Source organism: Odocoileus virginianus, chromosome 3 (assembly GCF_023699985.2).
Source record: "Odocoileus virginianus isolate 20LAN1187 ecotype Illinois chromosome 3, Ovbor_1.2, whole genome shotgun sequence".
Lineage (NCBI taxonomy): Eukaryota > Metazoa > Chordata > Mammalia > Artiodactyla > Cervidae > Odocoileus > Odocoileus virginianus.
Genome location: NC_069676.1, coordinates 77,770,265 through 77,792,560, shown reverse-complemented (window position 1 = coordinate 77,792,560; position 22,296 = coordinate 77,770,265). Strand labels below are relative to the sequence as shown.

The window sequence follows — 22,296 nt, the reverse complement described above, 5'->3', positions numbered from 1 at the left end:
GTTTGTTAAATGACAGTATGCAAAGCAAATTTCTTTCTAAGATATGTTTTTGACATGGCTGAATTTTTTTCTGCTCTTCCGATTTGTCTCAGGTACAGAGTACTTTAAAAGGAAGAAAAATTTATAAGACCTTTGACTGACAACCTACAAAAGCAAAAGCTGAGTAAGGATACCAATACTTGAATCCAAGGATAATGAAAAATAACATCTAATCGGAATAAATGGATCACATATAGAAGACATGCTACCGTGTGAGTAGAGTAGAAACAAATTAGGTTGATCCACAGAAAAGCAAATAAGGGTTCTTGGAAAAATATAGGAAATGAAGAACTGGTAGTTCTGGCTGACCTGAGTGTAAAATGCTTCATTAATTTTGCTGGTAAATTCTTTTCCTGGCAATCTGGTTCTCTGGGTCTGCTATTTACCAACTGTGTTAGTCTTGAGGAACTCTTTGAGGCTCAAATTTCTCATATGTAAAATGGAGTGAGAATGCTATTCTACCTACTTTATCAGTTTCAATTTTCAAAAAAGGGAATATGTAATAGCGTAGCTTTAGCTTGGTCATAGCATTTCCATGAATAAGTGAGGGTAAAAAGGAAATGCTGATTTCGGGTTGCTTGTCATGTTTTAACTAATGTAACATTTGGAACCTATGATTAAGCTTGAACTCATCACTGAGTAATGCTTTGTGTTTTCACCTTAAAAATTAATGATTACCTAAAATATTGAGTGAATGCTTTCCTTATCAAAATTCTGAAACTGGTTTACTGCATTAGTCCAAGTCAGTAATGTAATTATGCAGGCCTTTGTACTTTGTTTTTGAAGATTAGAATTCATCTTATGAGTAGTTTGCTAGAATTCATATCACACACAAAGTAGAACATTTTAAGGTAAAGTAAGTGTTTGAACTAAATGAATTTGCTTATACTCTTAACTTTTTGGTACCTGACATTGTAAAATTGTAGTTTAATTGACAATGTGATATTAATATGCTTTAAGTGACTTTATAGGAATTTGATTGCTATTATAATGGCAATTACAAACAGTAACAAGCTAGATAACAGAGAGCTTTTGGTACTAGCTTCTAAGTAAATAAGAAGAACTGGTCACTCATTGGGTGTAATTTGATATAATGTAGTAATGTTAACTTTCATATAACTGGATTTAAATAGCTTTTGCCTGTACTTGCTTCACTTAATATTAGTGATTGAGAAATATTTCCTGGCTAAGTAATTGATATATGAATGTGTAGAAGGTATTTGAAATATCTTAAACTCTTTTTTTATTATCTCATTTACACTTTTCATTTTTTCATAAGCAGGTAGATAAAATTTGTTAAATATCGTAAACTTTCCTTTTCACTTCTAATGAAATCATACTTGGGAAGAATCTTTTTAAAGTCATTTGTGAAAAGAGGTGTTAATATTTGGTTCTATAAATAAAGGTTTTGCATATTTTGAAATAGGATATGATACCATCAAAAATCACAAGAACTGTCTGGAAATGCAAGGAATTTTAAACAAGCAGTTACTTGTTTTACAAAGTTCATTCAAATATGTATCCACCTTCCTTCATCCCAGGCAATTTTCTGCAGATCTCTTCCAACTAATATTAAGTTGTAAGTGCTGAGCTAAATTAATTTATTTATGCTGTCATCTTTGGGTACCTGATGTTATAAATCTGGAAATCTAATTGGAAATATGATATCAATATGCTGTCTTTAGGAGTTTGATTATATGACTTATTTTATGAAGCAAGAACTAATAAAATTGCTAGTTATTTTAATCAAGAACCATTTGAATGCTTATAAATTAAAGATATTTAGATGTCAAGGCAATAAACCCTGTGAAATGAAATGGACCAGATAACTATTTAAAAGAATTCCCATCTGTCAAGTTGCATAAATAACACAGCCTAGAAGTGAGGATTAATTTTCTCTCAGATAACATGTTATCTTGTTTTAATGTGATTAAAAATCCCCACTGGGTCTGATGCTAATCTCTCCTCCAAAGGCGTGGATCTTATCAAGTTTGAAGCTACTCTGGAAATAAGAGAGTACTCTACAGAAGAACTCTCAAGAGCCAGTATCAGTTTTTATAATCTGTTTCTGTGCTAATAAGAGAGTGGTTGAGTTTACACAGATTATCACTTGTGGCTGTCTCATCAACTTGACATTGAACAGGAAGAGAACTCAAAACTCAAGTAGGCCCAGACAAGGTCGGACAGGTAGAAACTGGGAGACCATTTTTTCAGTGGTTTACCTTAAGATGCTTTAGGTTTTTGTTTTTGTTTTTTTTTTTCATCTTATCATCTCCTGACATCCCTGAAACTTCCTTCTCTAGCTTAGAGGCTTACATTATATAAAGAGTCTTTGCTTTTAAAAATTCAATATGTTATTCATTCAAAAAACCATTTACTGAGTATCTGTTATGGGCCAGTTACTGTGCTGAGGGGCTGGGGATGTAACTTTGAATGAGGACCATGAGGTGACTTTCTTTCTGAGGCTCACATGGTAGTGAAGTTGGCATTACCTTGACAGTACACCAAGGCAGGGAGGACCTTGAAAGTGCCTTTCCTCTTTAAATGCTTTTTGTCACTGCAGCCTTCTGTTATGATACTGCCTATGTTTATGTCCTCCTGTCGCTTTATATTTGAACACAATGAATATCCAACTATCCATTCATTATTCTTTCAACGAATGTCATCTGAGTGACTCTATCATCTTTCTAACAACTGAGTGATGGTCTTGCCCTCAGGCATCTTACGGTCTAGTGTGGGAGATAACATACACATATACATGATGATGATGCCATGCCATTCAGAGTTATGGAAGTTCAGATAAAGGAGGGATTATTTCCAGCTGATAGGGTCAAGTAAGGCTTTGTGGATGAAGAGCTTGTAAAGGAGCCTTATGATTAGTGAGATTATGAACATATGGCAAAAAGAGAAAGGTAGCTCAGGTAAAGGACAAGAGAACAAAGGCATAAAATTGGAAACGCAGAGAATCAAAAAAGCAAGGGTAAGCATTCAGTTTGGCTGACTTATTATCTTGGTTTTGATGGATCAGTTGGGAAGAGAAAAGAGATATAAAGAAGAGCATTAAAAGCAACTAATAGATACTTGTTTGCCAAAGGCCACCGCAAAATCCTCATGTATTTGGAAGCTTTCTTTAATGAAAGCTACACTTTGAAACTGTAGATGTTCTGCAACAACCCACTCCACGGTGCTGGTCCTCTAAGTCCCAGTTCTCTTACACTACCTAGATATTTAGGAATGTACAGCATTAGACATGACAGATATTGGGGCCAAATAATCAACAATAGTTGGAAACATGTAACTTGGAAAGACATGTCTTCATTTTGAAATTGAATTTCAGACCAAACTTCTGGGATTTCAGGTCTGGTTACAAAGGTTGAACTTATACGAAGTTCAGCAAAGTTCACTTCTAGGGATCCTGGAGAGAATTAGGTGTAAATCAGAACCAGTCGAGGTGGGAGTCTGCACACACACATTCATCGGTACAGACTTGCCCCAATCTTCTGTAGCTTTAGATGGAAACCATGTGAATGACTTGACAATGCATAGCTTTGGCTGGAAGCCTGGCCAGTTCAGTGCCTTCCAGTTGAACCTGAACTTACTGCAGAGTCCATATTCTACCCACAGAAAATAAGAAGCTTGAAGCAGTAGGTGGGCCCAAACTATTGATTGTCCTTACTGCCCTAACCTACATTCTGTAAAATTTATGACAATGTGATCACCTCACATTTCCATGTAAATTAGAACATGAAAGGGGAAGCTGAACCTGCTGGGGCTTCCATGATTGGATTTTTCCAGTTGGCATCAATTTCTGTTCCTAGATAGAATTATGACAAAAAGAAAAGAATGGTAGGGAGCCAATATTGTTTTACTGTAGAAGGACTTACACTTTGAAGGTCATCAATTATGTTAGCATTTTGATCCACCTATAAAATGTATGCTTTTAGAATTTTGAATTGTTTGGTGAGTGGTATTTAACTTAAAAAAGAATCAGAGCTGTGCCTACTAATGCCTTCGGTGCACTTCTCCTGGTTAAAGAAATCTAAAAACTTCAGCAGTGCTGTATTGGGACTTTTCTCCTTTATACAAGTCAAAGGTGCAAATTTTAGACACAAAGAGATGCTGACGTTTCCTATTTGAATGTGCTTGAATAACTGAGGTGATGCTTTGGTACTTTGTTTAAGTACATTAGACAGAAAGTTTGTGTGCAGTATGGCTTAATGTATATTTATCATAGTGACTGAAAATATATCTAAGCTTCATATCTTCACTCCCTGTACAGTACAATAAATAGTTACTGAGTCCTCAATGGTGTGAAAAAACTTCAAAAAGGGCTCCATGTCACATGAGTGAAATGTACAAATGAGGGCAATGTGTTTCGATGCCGTAAAACAAGCTTGAAAGGCAGGCATCAAAATGAATCTATCTTTAAAAGTCTGCATTTCATATGGAGTGATAATGTGCATTTTATTGCTTATTTGCAAGGTCTGGTACAAAGAAGTACAATCTTCCTCTACCACTAGGCTGTAGCCATCAAGTACTTTTCAGACATGTTGGCTCTAATAGGAAAGAGGAAAGCATCTGTGTACTAATAGACATTATTTCCATATTTAAGATGTCTATCACCATAACAACCAAGTTTACTTATTTTTTTTCCAAGTGACTTGCCTTCTTAGTTTAAACCATCGGGTTAAAATGAGAGAAGAAAGAAGAAAAAAAGGACAAAAGACCATACTTCCTTTCAGAGAAAGGTGTAATCACTGATTTTTCTTGCAATGTTCCAGAAGAAAGTGGCACTGCTGAGTGATATGTGCACCCCAGGGCTAGCGGCTGGAGGGCAAAAACCACTTTTTATCCATGATTGACAAATAATACATAATGAGAAGAGAGAGGCAATTCAAGTTTTAAATTTCACTCTCTCTGGCTGTTCAGGGCAGCTGGGCACTCTTGTTCTCACTTGGTAAGCTTTGAGGTGCTGCCAGGAAAGGGGACCTGAGTGACAATTGTTTTGCTCCTCCTACGATCCCCTAAAGCTCTATAAATATGTGTGGCTTGCTCTTTCAAAGAGGATCCAGCTGCTAACAATTCCCCCATTTCTCCTCGGAATGAAAATCTTGGGGGTCTGGAAATGTCTTGCATGCTTATAATGACCACAGTAGAGTAAGGCTAAGATTTTAAATCCCAACAAGTGGCCTCACAAGCAGGGAGTCCATTGCTAACTGATGAGTAAGCAGTTGGAGGGAGAGGGGCCGAGTCCACTGAAAAGAAAAATCGAAGCAGATCTCTGTTGCTTTCATAAATAAGCTGTATGAAGTAGTGTTGCAGATATTCAAAGGTTTTACATTTCACAAAATTAAGACACGCTTAATGTCATTAATCCAGGAAATGTGTAAAAGAAAAACCTGCAGATCAAGTGAAAAAAAAAAAAACTAGAGATAGCTGGTGTTAACATTTTTGGTCTCTTTTAGATTTTTTTCTATGTCTCTATCTCTATATTTTGTCTATGTCAGTTCTCATACCTGTATCTTTATCTCTCTGTAACTGTATCTACAGACAATACATACTGTTATATACCTGCATTCATCCATCAGTCTAAATAGTTATGTCATGCGGCCTTCTTCCTGATACTTCACTTCCAACTAAAGTTGTGCTCCATCACAACTACAAATGACAGTTCTATCCTTTCCAAATGATAGATACTTATCAGGCCTAAAATCTTGGATTCATCCTCTTCTCCTCTTTCTCTCTCATACCACTGCTATTGCACCAGCAGTACCTGTCAATCTTAAGCATTTACTCAGAATCCAACCAACTGCCATCTCCTCCTTCCTGCCTCCCTGGTCCAGCCATCCCCATCTTTTACATGGATTACTGTGACAATCTCTGAACTGATCTCTGTGCTTCTGCCGTGGTCCCCTTCATCTTCATCAGGGTGGCTAGGCTGAGCCTTGATAAATGCATGAGACCATCCATTCTTCTTCACTGAGATCTCTAATGACTTCCCATCTCATTCAGAGTCAAGTCCAGAGTTTATACAAGAGCTGAAGTTACTTGGGGTCTCTCAACGGGATGATGTTGGCATTGGAGGCAAAACAGTTTTCCACCATAATAAACAATCCTACAGAGTGTCTCTGCTCCCCTTAAGTGTCAGTAGGGTCCCAGAGTCATTGTAACAGCTAAAAAAACCTCTTCCCCACATTTCCAAATGCACCCATGGGGGAACCCCTCTCTCCCAACCCATGCTGGAGAACCATTCTGGCTTCCCCACTCACAATCCTCTCCCAAATCATCTCCACCATTTCCCCTAGCTTACCCTGTTGCAGCTTTGCATGGGTAGACTAAGAGTCCGGTCTAACAGGGTGCCTTGCCTTTGCTGCCGTATTAACACAAATGTCATCTCAGTGAGGCTGCCTTCTTGCTGAACACTTCATATCCACTATATTATTTTTGTTCCTTGGCATTTTTCAGTATTAAGCATACTACTGGCTTCCTTATTACTCTTGGTCATTGTGGTCTAGCGTTCTGCCTCACTACAATGTAAACGTCATGAAGGCAGAGGATTGGTCTATTGTGTTCTAAAAATCTCAATAGTTAGAGCTCTCCTAGCACACAGTAGGCACCCAATAAATAATGATCGTTAGAGATTTAAAAAATAGACATTTTAATATATTGGGTGTTCAGAGAATTTACAAAGTTAATGTTTCTTAATATTTTTTATGTCAAGAAACTTTCTGAAGATCAAGTGGAAGCTATGAATCCTCTCCCAAGGAAAGTGTATATTTTTGTGTATGCATGTGCACTTGAACATTCTTTTCTCAGAGCATTCTTAAAGACAGGTAGAAAGCTGACAACAGAATTGAGTAGGCCATTGACAGGTAAATGGCTCTTCTCAAAAAACATTGAAGGACCAGCCTGCATCTGGAAACCAGGAAGGAGGACCTGAAGCAGTCTTTTCCTACTCTGCTTATTTTTTACTGACTTGGAGGGAAGAATTGACTACATACACATTAAATTTGCAGAGATAGAAATAAAGAAGAGAGAGTTCTAGAATCAAATCCAACCTTGATGGGTTGGAATAATGGGCCAATATAAACATGATGATACTTAATAGGGATAGATATGAAGTCCAAATGTCCACTTGTGGAAGTACACGATGGTGAAGGCGAACTTTAACAGAAGTTGGGGGTTCCAGTCGAGTGCAACCACATGTGAGTCAACAGAGATTTGCCGCTGCCAAAGTAACTAATTAAGCTTTAAGATTTTTGCATAGATAAAGCTATTATAGTGAAATGATTCAATATCCTCTGCTATGCTCTGTTGGACATGATAATACCAGTAATGCTCTGCCCAGTTTGGGCTGCCAAGAATTTGGTGGAATATAATGAGAGAAGAAACAACCAGGGGATGAAGAGAGTCTTACTAACCAGAAGCCTTAGGTGTTTCACCTGAAGAATGGAAGGCTTTGAGGCAACATGATGAAGTAAGTAAAAGTGTTAGTTGCTCAGTTGTGTCTGACTCTTTGTGACACCATGGACTAATAATAACTGCTGGCTAAAGCATGTCCTAATCTTCTTTTTTTGAGACTCCATGGACTGTAGACTGCCAGGCTCCTATGTGCATGGGATTTTCCAGGCAAGAATACTGGAATGGGCTGCCATTTCCTTTTCCAGGAGATCTTCCTGACCCAGGGATGAAAAACGGGTCCCCCCTATTGTGGGCAGCATCTTTACCATTTGAGTCATCATGAAGGTCATGATTATCATCTTTAAATATAAAAAAAAGTCTGTCATGTGATTACTATTACCCCAGAGGGAAAATGAAGGACTATTGGGGGGAAAGTTACAATAAATCATTTTTTCCCTACATGTGAAAAAGAATTCTTTTGAAGTACAAATTGTGAAAATTTAAGTGGTGGCTTGCCCTCATTGGAGAATTGAAGATTTAAAAAATCAATTTGGTAGGAATGTCATAAAAATAATAAAAGCATTGGATTGCCTTTCTTCAGATCCCTCCTTGCTATGGAATTCTGTCACCTGCATAGTATTCTACTCCCTGCTTATGGGCCACTAGTAGGTAGCCCCCCTGGCAATGTCTCAGTGTGACATTCTGTAGTTGAAATGACAGTTTGTTTCTTTGTATAGAATTTTTCTCTATTTCCACTAATACACTCAAATGTAACAACTGACTTAACTGCTTTAAAAAAAAAAATATTGAGAGGGTGGGATGATTTGAGAGAATAGCATTAAAACATATACATTACCGTATGTAAAATAGAGAGCCAGCGGGAGCCTGAGGCATGAAACAGGGAACCCAGAGCAGGTGCTCCGTGGCAACCTTGAGGGATGGGGTGGGGAGGAAGGTGGGAGGGGGTTCAGGAGGGAGGAGACACAGGTATGCCTATGGCCAATTCAGCTGATCTATGGCAGAGGCCAGCACAATATTATAAAGTAATTATTCTCCAATTTCAATAAATAAATTTTTAACAAATTTATTTATTTGGCTGTGCCAGGTCTTACTTGCAGCATACAAGATCTTTAGCTATGGCATGCAAACTCTTAGTTGCAGCGTGTGGGGTCTAGTTCCCCAACCAGGGATTGAACTTGGGCCCTCAGCATTGGGAGCACAGAGTCTTAGCCACTGGACCATCAGGGAAGTCCCCTGACTTAACTTCTAATTGAGGCTTTCCTACATGAGGAGGGTAAGTTGCTCTTTCAAAGATGGTTGAGAGAGTAGCTTTCACCAGGCCATTCTTGAAGGAGGTACAGAGCTCCCTGTAGAGTTAATGAGACTTAGGGATTCTTTTCTGAAGGGAAAAGGATCACTGTTTCAAGTAGGAATTGAAAATGTGAATATACAGCATCCAACAGGCATCACAAATCAGTATAGCTCCCTCAGTGTAAGACAACCATAAATGATGGGCTATGGTGCATCAGACAGCCTGTACCATAATGAAAATGGGCAGGTTTTACTAATTCTAGCCAATAGTGTCATGTGGTTGGACAGACTCTGTCTTGCTAGATTTTCCCATTTTTTAAAAAACTAGACATTTAGATTTTCACATGGAATCTTCTGCTTTTAATGCTGGAAAATAATTCAAATTAAAAATTAAACCCTCAAAAGAAATTACCCTGTTCTAACAACACACACGTCTTTCAGATTATCACAGATCACCAGTTCACTATCTCTACTGTAAAATCAGTGTCTGGGTTCTCTCCAAAGTTTGCTTCATCTTACAATGCACCCCTGGTGTTCCAGAATATCATTTATCAAACGGAATTCAACAAATGTTTCTGAGGCTCTAATAAGTGAAAATAGTTTCCTAGATATTTGGGAAAATGAACATGGAGAGCCATGATCTTTCTTCTCAAGGTTTACAGTTTTTAGTTAGGTTAAGACAAACACCAAGTTAATTATAATTTAAGACTAACATGTAGTTTTGTGAATGGTACAATACAGTATGGAGAAGAGAATAGTTGATAACTGGGGGAATTCAGGAAAGGTGCCTTAAGGAGGACCACTTGTGGTTAACCGTGGAAGATGTTCATAAGTGACAAATGAATGGGGAGACATTCTAAGGGAGCAGAAAGAAAACAAAGAAAGGTACAGTGATAGTTGAGGGAGGGATATTTGAGGAACCGTGTTTAAGTACCAATTTCCATGGAGCAAAGGATAGATGTTAGGGATTTATGAGAAAGCTTCTCAGGAAGGTTAAAAAATCAATGGTAGGCTAAAGAGATTTGATTTATTTTAATATACTGTATGTGAGAAACTGTATGATATCATAGAAAGAGGCATGTATTCCAGGGCCAAGTCTCAGCAGTATGACCAGTTAGCTGTGTAACCCTGAATAATTTTTTTTTTTAATTCACTACACCCATATTACTACTTGTCATATGAGGCATAACCTACTTCAAACTGCGGTGTGAAACATAAATTATATCAGTAAATAAATTCTTATGAACCTTGGGAACTCATTATTAGTGGTGGGCATGCATTGAAGGTTTGTGACTAGGAGCTGGGTGTGATAAGAGCTGTGCCTTGGGGAACTGGCTGGCAATAATGCTTTGAGTGCATTGTGGGACAGGCAAAAAAGCCACTAAAAAGTTAATTCATTTACAATAAACACATTTTCAAAGACACAATAATACACGTATAGCCTTCAAAGAGAAGTCAAGGGGCGAGTAGGGAGATGCAAAGCAAGTTTCTTTAATGTTTCCCAACCACCCAACTATCTTTTCCTGAGGCAATCACAATGGCCAGTTTTTGTGTTTCCTCCCAGAGATTAACCACATGTTTATAAACATGCATGTATAAGCTGTTCCAGCGTTGGAACAATTTCCACTTCAGTGTAGGAAAACCTCTGTTCTGATGGGGTGTGAGACTGCATTCCTTTTCAGACTGACAGCGAGAGACCAGACTGCCAAGTGTGTGGAATGTGGAGAAGTACCCCTGGGAGGTCACTTGGGGGGGCCTGTGGGATTTCCAGGTCACCAAGATGTCTCTTGTTGTCTCCTTAGGCTTGGCTGATCCAGGATTGAAAAGCATTAACCTTTTAGTTATTAAGAACACCTCTATGCTTTTGAGTTTAATTTAAAGGTCTGAAAGATGTTGGGTGGTCTCCCGTGATTCATTTCAAGTCTTTTGGAATTTGAAGCTGCCGCTGAGGATGAGACAGAGAGGAGATGAAAGAGTTCAAACAGTTATTTTATATTGAAAAAAAAATTGAAAAATTGTTTTGTAAAATTCTTCAATGCCTTTGTTAATATCTGTAACTCAACTCCACTGAATTTGTCCAGTTTTGTCTTCCCGTTCAATGTTGTTCAAACTTTGGATTCAGTTTGGGCAGTTTCTTTTAAGGGCCTAAAATATACCATGGACACTCCAGTGACTATGCCCTCACTGGTTTTGGTCCTCCTTCTTAAAATACGTCTCTCCATCCTCCTTCATTTAGAAGGACCACTAAGTCTTCAAAATGCTCATTGAGTTTGTCTTATTCCATGAAGGCAGAATACCTTAGTAGCTAAGCAATCACATGGTAGGATTTGACCACATGGGTTCATTTCCCAGTTCTGCTTTTTACTAACTTTTCAATGCGGGCAAGTTAATCTTTCTAAGCCTCAATTCATTTGTCTGTAAAATATTGATGCTAATGATTGCAATGTATAGGGTTGTAGTGGGATTAAATGATAAGCTATTAAACACATTTGGTACCTGGTGACTATTCAAAGAGATGTTAGTGTGATGTTAGTAAGGCTTCTGTAGTTTTGGTATGATTTTCTTCATCCAGTCTTTTCTATATCACTATGCCCTAATGCACAATTTAGTAATTAATTAAATGCTATCTTTTCTTAGCTATTGCTTCTTATATTTTAGATTGATGTCCTCAAATAGGTTTTAAGTTCTTTGAGGGCAGAAACTATGTATTTTAACTCTTTCTGGACATACTATCCATTTTATAAATACTTAAATAATCAGTTAATATCAAGTATTTTTCAAAGTTAAATTAGTTTTAGAGAAGAGCACAATTTCTTCTTTGGAAAGAGATTTGTGTTTTAAGAACAATTATAAGGCATGAGTAAAAAGAAATTCTAAAATTAAAAATATATATTTTGTACTTTGATGCAGTCAACACTCCAAAACAGCATTTCCAGAAAATCTTTGTTTTCCTCTTGGTTTTATTAGACCTCTGAAAATCTTTATTTTTCATTTTAAAACATCATGGTAAATATTAAGTCATATAAATCTCTTTGTAAATAAAACCTCATTTCCAAGGAAGTATTTTTTGTTACTGGGTTCTGAACAGATCACTGGTTAAAATCAATCTCGGACCATAGTAGTATCTGGCATTATATGAATCTTAATACCATCCCATTGTTGGTATTTGGGATAGGTTAATACCTATCCCAAAGCTGAGTGCTTTCCATGAGAAACCTTGTTTTTCCTCTTTAATGCTAGCTTGCATGAAATCTTCTGGTTTACATTTTAAAGAGGCGATATGCATCCTTATATGAGCATGAAGCACATTTGCAGAGGCCTCCTTTCCTTTACTTGGACGTATCCCAGTCATCCATTAACGTTTAATCTTGTCCATGCCTTGTGACATGGTCGCTTGCCAGCAGTGTAAGAATTTCATAGCTGAAGCCAATTTATTTAATACTTAAAACATTTGTCGTTTTATTCCAAGTATATATCAGAAGGAATATTTATGTTTCAGGATCTTAATCATCTCAGTTAATACCTCTTAAAAAAACGAATGGGTAGATATTGGAAGGGGCTTCCCTGGTGGCTCAGATGGTAAAGAATCTGCCTGTAAGAGGGAGAAGGTACTGATGGTTGCCTATGTAGAAGTACACGTTCTCCACTTATTTCTTCCCAAGAGAATCCCAATTTTGTGTATTCATTACCCTTTTATTAGCAGCCAAGAACCTCAGGGGCAGTTTACACTGCATGACCATAATTCTATTACTCTATCACCTCAAACACTGGTATAGAATGAGCATGCAACTCAATTTTAGCCAAACACATTTGAAGGGAGATTAGGAAAGAAGTTCCCTCTCTTTTATGGAAGAGTTCTGAAAGCTAATTTTTTCTTCTCTAGGCTGTGGTCATTTGTTGCTGTGGGGCTTGCATCTTCTGATGCTATTCTGCTCCATCCTGAGGATCATGTTATGGAGGGAGTGGGAGACAGTTGGGAGAACCGTGAAAGTGAAAGTTGCTCAGTCTTGTCCAACTCTTTGCGACCTCATGGATTATATAGTCCATGGGATTCTCCAGGCCAGAATACTGGACTGGGTAGCCTTTCCCTTCTCTAGGGGATCTTCCCAACCCAGGGATTGAACCCAGGTCTCCCACATTGCAGGTGGATTCTTCACCAGCTGAGCCACCAGGGGGGTGGAACCCAACCAGAACCACTGGATAAAGCCTCCTCCAAGGTTCATCTTAACCCCTGAACTTCCAGCTATGAAAGGCAGTATTTTCCTTAACGTATAATCCATTTTGAACCTCTATTCCTTGTTACTGAGAACATGGTAAATGATATAGAAATACTCCAAATTTGTGTACACAAGTATATTAATGCAATCACCACCACCTAATATTCTTACAAAGATCTTGAGGTATCTTTGAATTAATCCCTTGAAATTATACTTGAGTTTCTCACCATCACATTTATTGCTACTGTATTTCAACCCTACATTTTTGGAATGACAACAGAATTAAAAAGAGCAAGGAAAAAATAGGATATTCATTGTTAACTATGATTATTTCACCAAACCTGATCCATATTTAGTTGTTAGGATACATTTAAGGAAATGAATCTGATCCATAAATGAAATGGAATCCTCTAGCCTTGAGGAATCAATATCAAATTGGACTATCTGATTTTAGAAATACTTATAAATTCAAGTTGACTGAAGTTTGGAAGCCAATGTTGATTCCCATCCCTTTTGAATAACATTAAGTATTTTTTCACAAAGCAATGCTTTCCAATCCCATCTATAATTATGGTGATACTCTATTTGTTCATCAAGAAAATCTATACTGGAATTCAGTAAAGCTTTTTAGTAAATTTTCAATTTATTTATTATGAGATAAAAAAGCTAGAGAAAAAAGAAATGGTCACATAGGTCTGTAAGACATACTACTTTTTGAGTTCAAGGAAATTATTCATGTACGTCTGCATTCAAGAACTTTTGCAATTAATTCCAAGGTGTCTAAAAGGTAGAATGTAAGTGCCTAGGAGAGGGCTCTCTGTGTGGTCGGCATTTGTGCACAATGAAACCTATATAGGTTTTCACTTTCCTCCAAAAGTATATATATATAAATATATATACTATTGGGAAAAGAGAAATCAGCATAAAGTGAAGTGCTAGCAGCAATGATTTATGCAATACTTATTGTGGCCAATACTTTTACATTTGTTATTGTATTTAAGTTTCATAACAATCTTTGTTTTACAGATGAGGAACTTAAGGCTTGGAGAAACTAACTTGTGAAGCTTCCTTGAGATGGTAATGGAGGAATGGGAATGTAAAGTTAGGTCTAGGTGCCTCTGGAGCCCATGCCCTTAATTGTGATGTCATGTTTCCTGAGAGTTCCAAGTTAGGGTGGAGACAGGAATTCAGAGCTTCTGAATTTCAGACTGGTCTGCACTTGTCTAATCTGGCTATTCAAAGTGAATGTAGCTTCAGAATTAGAGAATTTGATTGTGTAAACATTGCAAACCAGTAGCAGAGTAGAGATGCTTGGATTCTTAATCCACTCTGCCATTTACTGGCCATATCAGCTTGCACATTTTATTTATCTTCTCTGAGCCCCTACTTTTATTTCTTTAGTATGGAAAGAATACAAATTTCACTGTCTATATCATGGGTTTGAGGAGTCAATCCAATTGTATTTACTATAAAGTATAAAGGAAATGGCAACCCACTCCAGTACTCTTGCCTGGAGAATCCCATAGATGGAGGAGCCTGGTAGGCTACAGTCCATGGGGTCACAAAGAGTAGGACATGACTGAGCGACTTCACAATTCACATAGAAAAGCATGCATTATCATTATATCACAAATTTCTCATTCCTTCTTACTACGTTTCCACATCCAGAAACACTAAATTATAATAATGGTAGAGATCTATAATTGTTATTGTTGTTGCTATTAATTAGGGAGGGAGTAAGAAAAAGGCAAAATGTTCCTGGGTTTATGCTGATTTTGGAAAACTTGATAATCTAGTACTGGAATAAGACTTCGGACCAGACTTTGACAGAATGGCCAAGAGGTGTACCACCAGGAAAAGCACTATTTTAAAAAAGGAAAACATTCCATTTCAACTTTCTCCTTTGTAAGATGTAGAGCAGAATTTAAAAGATGGCTTTTCACCTCTCCCCTGCAAAAGAAAAATAAATCCGATTCACGTAGCATATGCATTAGACACTTTTAATCTTTTTCTACATTTGAATGAACATAGGACATATTTTTATAATGTATAATTGCTTGAAATGGAAAGATTATGGACACACTTACATGTAAAACAACTGAAAAGTAGAAAGCAAAAATCATATTTAAAAACATCTACAACAATGAATGATAGAGAGGGTGTGGAGAAAAGGGAACCCTCCAACACTGTTGGTGGAAATGTAAATTGGTATAGACACTATGGAGAACAGTACGGAGATAAATTTAAAAACTAACAATAAAGCTAGCATATGATCCAGCAATCTTACTCTTGGACATGTAACTGGAGAAACTGTAATTTGAACGGATACATGCACCCCAATGTTCACTGTAGCACTATTTACAATAGTCTAGCACTATTTACAATTTACATGGAAGCTACCTAAATATCTATTGACAGAAGAATGAATACAGAAGATGTGGTACATATATACCAAGGAGTATTACTCAGTCATAAAGAAAGAATGAAATAATGCCATTTGCAGCAACATAGATGAATGTAGAGATTGTCATACTGAGTGAAGTCAGAGAGAAAAAGAAAATATCATATGATATCATTTGTATGTGAAATCTAAAGAAATAGTACAAATGAATCTATTTACAAGACGGAAAGTGAGTTACAGTTGAAGGAAAAAACCCATGGTCACCAACAGGGGAAGGGAGAAGCAGGATAAATTGGTAGGTGGAAATTGACATATGCACACTACTTTATACAGAATAGAATAGATACAGATAGAATAGGTACTAATAAGAACCTACTGAATAGCACAGGGAACTCTATATTCAATACTGTGTAATGACTTGCATGGAAATAGAATCTAAAAAAGAGTGGATATATGTTTAACAGACTCACCTTGCTACACAGCACAAACTAACACAACATTGTAAATCAACTATACACCATTTAAAAATTAATTTAAAAATTATGCTGATAATAAAAAATCACATTAAAAAATCAATTGGAAAAATCTATTAATAAACATATCCTGTCAAAGCAATGAGTTTCAGATCTAATGAATTCCTTACCACACAGATATTCCAAGTGCATTGTTAATATGTTTCTTTTTTTTAAGCTGATGTTTCACTCAGGTTGATTTTTCTAGAATTGAATGCAGTTAAAACCTAGCTTTCCAATGCCAACTAATTAGGGATACAGTTTGTTGGATTTTCATCATGCAGAAAGATAATATGAAATAGAAAAAGTTCTAAGGTAGACATGTTCTAGGTTCTGGTACTTACAGGCTCTACAAAAGTAACTGTAACACATTGTGTTGAAAGATTTCAATTTTAACATCTGTTAAATGGAAATAATATGTGCTTCATTTACTTTAAGCTTACTATAAATGTAAAATAAAATACACTCCATAGTGCATGGTAAACTGTAAACACCAGCTTAGAATTCTATTAATATCTTTCTCAGTGTTTCTGCGCATATCTGTAATTATTCTTTTAATAATAATGATTATTGTTGAAGTTTTAGAAAACAAAAATTCTAGCTGTTCTTTTATGATGGCTTTCTGAATGGGATGTATACTAATGCTCAAAAAATAATGAAATCAAATAGTTATTTGCTGTCTCAGTTTTTATTTGGGAATCTATATACCATAAATTGTTTGAAAAACTGCTTTTAAAGTAGTCTATAAGCCCTTTATACTATTTGGCTCTTGTAATTTAGAGAAATCCCTTGGTAAATCCTTTGAATGTGAATTATTATAATGCTATTATCTAAAATTTATATTAGTTCTAATATTTTTAATGTATATTCAGGGATGGTCTATATACTTTTTAAAAAAAGACCCATAACTACTTTGAGCATTAAAATATTTCTATTATTTCTTCAAAAACAAGAGAAAAATCATATTAGTAAACCTTTTTCCTTTCACCATTCTGGCAGGCTACTTATGTGAACTGAAATAAGGATAAGGAAGCATATCTGGTTCTAATTTCTGAACTCAACACCAGATGTTTTCAAGGTTCGCCTTTTTTTTTTTTTTTAAATTAACTTTCATGAAGCCATGTCAGCCCAAGGGGTGGGATGGAGGGAAATCACTGAAGACTAAAAATTTGCATTTATATTTTACTATTAAACCGTGCTTATAAGGAACATCTCTAGTGAATCATCCAAAATGACCAGAGACCCTTTCAGTATAAATATATTATATACACTGTCCATATATTGTTAAATCTTTTAAAATAGGATGTGCAAGTTTTTCTGAAACAGAAACACCATGTTCCTTATAAAGCCTCTCACACTGTAGGAGGAGAGAGAAGACCTTTGGAAAAGTTGACATCCCAGGAGCCTTGTAAGACAGTCAGTTTTGTGATCCTTATTTGCTCTTCCCAGGCGGCACAGTGGTAAAGAATCTGCCTCCAATATAGGAGATGCAGAAGATGTGGGTTCAATCCCTGGGTCGGGAAGATCTCCTGGAGTAGGAAACGGCAACGCACTCCAGTATTCTTTGCCTGGAAAATTCCATAGAGGAACCTGGCGGGCTACAGTCTTTGGGGTCCAAAGAATCGGACACAACTGAACCTGCACACCCTTTGCTCTACAACTTTGTGCCGTGGAGTCACGTGAGTCATGTGTTAACTGCTGAGTATGGGAAAGCTCTAGCCATATATGAAATTAAAACATTTACCTTTTAAACAGTCATTTCCAAGTGGTTGCCCAAATGTCTTTTTCAGGCTCCTTGTGGTTGGAAAGAAATGTAACTTTTGACAACTTCAGGTAAGCTATTAACCAAATAGAATAACCAAATGTTGAAATGACTATAGTTATTCATACCTGGACTTCCGTAGCGGCTCAGACAGTAAAGAATCTGCCTGCAACACAGGAGATGCAGGTTCAGTCCCTGGGTCAAGAAGATCCCCTCAAGGAGGAAATGGCCAAGTGCTCGGGCCTGGTGCACTGGGAAGACCCAGAGGGATCGGGTGGAGAGGGAGGTGGAAGGGGGGACCGGGACGGGGAATACATGTAAATCCATGGCTAATTCATTTCAATGTATGACAAAAACCACTGCAATGTTGTAAAGTAATTAGCCTCCAACTAATAAAAATAAATGAAAAAAAAAAAAAAAGGAGGAAATGGCAACCCACTTCAATATTCTTGCCCAGGAAATCCTGTGGATGGAGGAACCTGGTGGGCTACAGTCCATGGGACCACAAAGACTCAGACACAACTAAGCGACTAACAGTTTCACTTTCACTTGTAGTTACTTACATGTGTTGCTTTTTCCTTAAAATAAGTACTATGGATATGTATATTTATCTATTTATATTAATATTGCATTTAGTGAGTTTTCCCTTCTTTGAATACACTAAAGGGAGATTAGCATTGCAAATAGGGTGTGTCTAAACTAAAAGAGCATCTACTAACACTAATTCAACAAATGAGTGTTAAGGGCACTCTGGAAATGGAGATCTAAGATGCATATGTATAAAGCCGAAATTGTAAATAAAGAGAAATAAGAAAACTGCAGTCAGTTATCATAAGAACTCAGAGTATTGGTAGACTTTCATTCAGTCTTCATTTATTCAGCAGTGTTTATTGGTCACCTGCTGTATTCTGGACTTCAGAAATACCATGGGGAAAGTTGAGAGACAGCTACAGGCCTTTTCTTCTTGGAGCTTACATTCACAGTTGTCCAGGAGACATTCTCATCCAGATACATATCAAAAACAATGCATGTAAAATTGAGCTAAGTATTTCTACCTGAAGTCAGCTTTTCCTTGGTATCCTCATTTCTGTTAATGACACTGCTATTCCTTCATTTCCTAAGGCCTCAAGCATGAAATTGTTATGTCTTTTACTTTGCCTCTGATAATGGTACTGTTTGCTTTCCAAATACCTTGCCATCTTTTCTTTTCTATCCCCCCCCCTCCCCTTTTACTCCTCACTATCCTTAACCTGGCATATTGCAAAGTCTCCTATCAGATTTCACTTGTCTTCATTATTTTTCCTCTCTCATTTATGTCGATAAAGCTGCTAAATAATTCTTCCTAAAGAAGAATACTAATCACATCACTGCCTTGTTCAGGAGCCCTCAATGTCCCCCTAATCTTTGTCTAATTAAGCAAAATCTCCCAGTCTGTTATTTATAACTACCATAATAGCCCCAATCCCACTACCCAATGAATATAAATTATATTTATGTCCAAATTATAATGGTGCTGAGCTACCCCCTGCAGACAATGTTCCTTAACCTTCTGGTTCTGATTACCTAACTGTGCTTAGAATTACCAAGAAAAAAAAAGAGGAAGAAAAAAAAGCCGTTTTCAGCTGTGTACTTGGTTTTCCTGAAGATTGTTGTCTTCCTTTACGTTCCAGTAACAAAGGCACAGACCGTCTTCTGCCTCTCCGATTCTGTACTTTTTTGTCAATTTTCCATTCTAGATGGTGAGAATCTAAAGAATGGAACTGACAAGGCAGGGCCCTCCTCTGTGGTTGGAGAAAGGGAAGAAATGACATAAAAAAGTAAGATTCCTCTTGAGCCAGTCAGTGGATGGGGAAGGCTGGCAACAGTCATATGTTAATAATTTTGGTCCCAATCACACCCATTTGCCAGCTGTAGTCAACACTTGGCATCTTCCAACTTCTTCCTTTCTGCTTTCCTCTTGTCAACGCCTGCTGCATAAAAAACTCATTGAAGGAGCCTGACTGCTGCTTCATCATGAGAACGTCCACACTGGTGCCAAGAGCTGGCTCCCAAGGCTGACTCCTGTACCTAACCCCCCAGATGAATAGGACCATGGGCTCTTTCCCTCCTCCTCCCCCCACCCCCAATACATCTGATTTCTTGTCTCCGTGACTTCCCTCTTTCTGTATGATACCACCTCATTTCTTCTTCTTGTAGTCCTGTCACTTAAGTTCCATATCTCATGCCAGCTACTCTCTGATGCTTTTTCCAATTTCTTTAACATCAGGACAACCTTACTCTATGCCAAAGAAGCATTCCCAACTACCTGGAATAATCTGCATAAGTCAATATCAATTTCCCCATATAAATAAAAAAGAGTAACAAGCACTTCTATTTATCAGCTCACCTGTGGGGGCTGCCACATGGTAACAGCATAAAGAGAATTCATTAATTTACTTCATCCTCATACTTTGAAAATATGTAATTCCTGATAAATTTTAAACATTTTGAGAGATGTACATTATTTTGAAATCTTTGCATAAAAGGATACTTGATACTAATGAATCTATCTACAGGGCAGCAATGGAGATGCAGACATAGAGAACACTTTTGGACACACTGGGGGAGAGAGAAGGTGGAATGATTTGAGGGTAAACATATGCATTACCATATGTAAAATAGATCAATTCAGTTCAGTTCATTCGCTCAGTCATGTCTGACTCTTTGCAACCCCATGAATTGCAGCATGCCAGGCCTCCTTGTCCATCACCAGCTCCCAGAGTTTACTCAAACTCATGTCCATCGAGTTGGTGATGCCATCCAGCCATCTCATCCTCTGTCGTCCCCTTCTCCTCCTGCCCCCAATCCCTCCCAGCATCAGGGTCTTTTCCAATGAGTCAAGTCTTCACATGAGGTGGCCAAAGTATTGGAGTTTCAGCTTCAGCATCAGTCCTTCCAATGAACACCCAGGACTGATCTCCTTTAGGATGGACTGGTTACATCTCCCTGTAGTCCAAGGGACTCTCAAGAGTCTTCTCCAACACCAGAGTGAAAGAGGAAAGTGAAAAAGTTGGCTTAAAGCTCAACATTCAGAAAACTAAGATCATGGCATCTGGTCCCATTACTTCATGGGAAATAGATGGGGAAACAGTGGAAACAGTGTCAGACTTTATTTTTTGGGGCTCCAAAATCACTACAGATGGTGATTGCAGCCATGAAATTAAAAGACGCTTACTCCTTGAAAGGAAAGTTATGACCAACCTAGATAACAGAGGCATTACTTTGCCAACAAAGGTCCATGTAATCAAGACTGTGGTTTTTCCAGTGGTCATGTATGGATGTGAGAGTTGGACTGTGAAGAAAGCTGAGTGCCGAAGAGTTGATGCTTTTGAACTGTGGTGTTGGAGAAGACTCTTGAGAGTCCCTTGGACTGCAGCTGGTGGGACTTTGCTGTAGAACACAGGGAACTCAAAGCCAGTGCTTTGTGACAACCTAGAGGGGTGGGATGGGGAGGGAGGTGGGAGGGAGATTCAAGAGGGAGGGGACATTTACCCATGGCTGATTCATGCTGATGTAGGCAGAAACCATTACAATATTGTATAGTAATTATCCTCCAATTAAAAATAAAATACAGTTTTAAAAAATGATACCTGAAATGCCTCTATTTGTCCATAATTATCTCAGCTAAAATCTAACTGAAGAATATTCAGGATTATAGGCATAAAAGGTAAGTCTGTATGATATCAGAATATTCAATTTAAAAAAAAGGTTCATATGAATCTAGGGCAAACAGCAGTGAGTACTGACCTTCAGGAGATAATTTTCTATAGATGAGACTAATCTCACAGTATGGTATTTAAAAGGTCTGGAAAAACTGTATGCAACCATACTCCATTTGAAACCCATTTTCCCCTTGAGGTATTAATAAAATTTGACTCAAAGTTCCTAAAATGTAATGTTTATCTCCTCTTTGTCTATTTCACTTCTCTGTTAAAACATGTAGCCCCAGCTGCCCTCCTGCCATCTGTTTTAAAAACTAAGCTAAAAAGTGAAAAAATTCACTGATTGATCTATGTGAAGTGAAGCGGGCTGAAGTTCTGCACCTTTATGGGAGATATTAGGGGAATGGGGTCTCACTGTGTAGTGGCAGCTTTTGTCAGCACTCTTTTTCTTTTCCCCTCCTCTCCTCTCCTTTTCCTTTAATTTCCACTCCTGTCCAGAGGAAAGGAGTGGAAATTAAAGTTATTCCTCTCTGATATAACCATGAAATTCTTCTACTTTGTCTAGCAGAACCGTTTGAAGAGCAGCCTACTTGTATCTTTAATCCCAAGTGTTTATGAAATTTTTTCTGAAGCATGTCAGTGTCTTTCCTGAAAAGAATTCTGGTCGACACATTTTTTCCCCATATTTTCTTTTACTAAGACAGACTAGAAATCATAACTTAGATCACACTGATGGATGGAATGAACATACATTATATGTGATAACATGAAGACAGAGTCATTTTATTTTTGGGATTTGTTGCAGAATAGATTGGGTCTATTGGGCTTGATTGCATGGTGCCTAATCTAGTACCAACAAATGAAGGTTTGGTTTTTTCCTTTATAATTTAAGTTTACATTGAGGTGGGTGTGAAGATCCCCTGGAGAAGAATATTACAACCCACCCCAGTAT

At 37.5% G+C, this 22,296-nt stretch overlaps 1 long non-coding RNA gene across 2 annotated transcripts; it reads left to right on the top strand.

Annotated features, from left to right (window-relative positions):
• Nucleotides 1–789: 789 nt before the first annotated feature.
• Nucleotides 790–21,117, top strand: LOC139034458 (uncharacterized). 2 transcript variants are annotated; one of them, XR_011486980.1, is made up of 6 exons: nt 790–890; nt 13,995–14,045; nt 16,881–16,959; nt 17,331–17,560; nt 17,672–17,714; nt 20,948–21,117. It is a non-coding gene; the product is annotated as an uncharacterized lncRNA (long non-coding RNA). The 2 variants fall into 2 exon arrangements; XR_011486979.1 differs by having other exon boundaries at nt 17,672–21,117.
• Nucleotides 21,118–22,296: the final 1,179 nt, after the last annotated feature.